The sequence below is a fragment of the Pongo abelii genome, chromosome 1, assembly GCF_028885655.2.
Source record: "Pongo abelii isolate AG06213 chromosome 1, NHGRI_mPonAbe1-v2.0_pri, whole genome shotgun sequence".
In the NCBI taxonomy this organism is placed as follows: Eukaryota; Metazoa; Chordata; class Mammalia; order Primates; family Hominidae; genus Pongo; species Pongo abelii.
Window position 1 is genome coordinate 215,046,626 of NC_071985.2, and position 1,095 is coordinate 215,047,720.

The 1,095-nt window shown below is 46.3% G+C and overlaps 1 pseudogene; it reads right to left on the minus strand.

Moving 5' to 3' along the window:
• Nucleotides 1-215: 215 nt before the first annotated feature.
• Nucleotides 216-514, minus strand: LOC112129404 (dynein light chain 1, cytoplasmic-like; annotated as a pseudogene).
• Nucleotides 515-1,095: the final 581 nt, after the last annotated feature.

A 1,095-nucleotide genomic window follows, 5' to 3' on the forward strand; every position in this document is an offset into this window, starting at 1 on the left:
TGCACCCTCCGTCTCCCGGGTTCAACTGATTCTCCTGCCTCAGCCTCCCGAGTAGCTGGGATTACAGGTGGGTGCCACCACGCCCAGCTAATTTTTGTATTTTTCAGTAGAGACAGGGTTTCACCATGTTGGTCAGGCTGGTCTCGAACTCCTGACCTCAGGTGATCCACCCACCTGCTGGAGTTACAGGCGTGAGCCACTACGCCCAGCCATGCTTTTAACCAGATTTGAACAGAAGAATGGCCACTTGGCCCAGGTAGAAGTAGATGAAGTGTTTGATTTCATGTGTCACCTAACTACCGAAGTTCCTCCCCACGATGCAATGCCAGGTGGGATTGTACTTCTTGTCAAATTCCTTCTTAATATGAGCCGCAATGTCCTTCTCTATGTTATATTTCTCCAACGCCTGAATAGCGCACTCCACTGAGTCCTGTTGCATCTCTTCCGACATGTCCGCATTTTTTATCATGGTCTTTCGGTGGCACATGTTTACCGTGGAGAAGGGGGCTGGCCGACTGCAACAGTCTCCTAGGGGAGGTGCTAGCATCGCTCAGACGGGGCTGGAGCTGCTGTCGCTACTGAAGCTGTGGCGCATCTAACGGGAGGCACTATTTGTGCCACAGGAAGAACATTAGATTTGAAGTCTCCTGAATGGTAATGCCTAGGCATGGGCAAGGACTTCATGTTGAAAACACCAAAAGCAATGGCAACAAAAGCCAAAATTGACAAATGGGATCTAATTAAACTAAAGAGCTTCTGCACAGCAAAGGAAACTACCATCAGAGTGAACAGGCAACCTACAAAATGGGAGAAAATTTTCGCAACCTACTCATCTGACAAAGGGCTAATATCCAGAATCTACAATGAACTCCAACAAATTTACAAGAAAAAAACAAACAACCCCATCAAAAAGTGGGTGAAGGACATGAACAGACACTTCTCAAAAGAAGACATTTATGCAGCCAAAAAACACATGAAAAAATGCTCACCATCACTGGCCATCAGAGAAATGCAAATCAAAACCACAATGAGATACCATCTCACACCAGTTAGAATGGCAATCATTAAAAAGTCAGGAAACAACAGGTGCTGGAG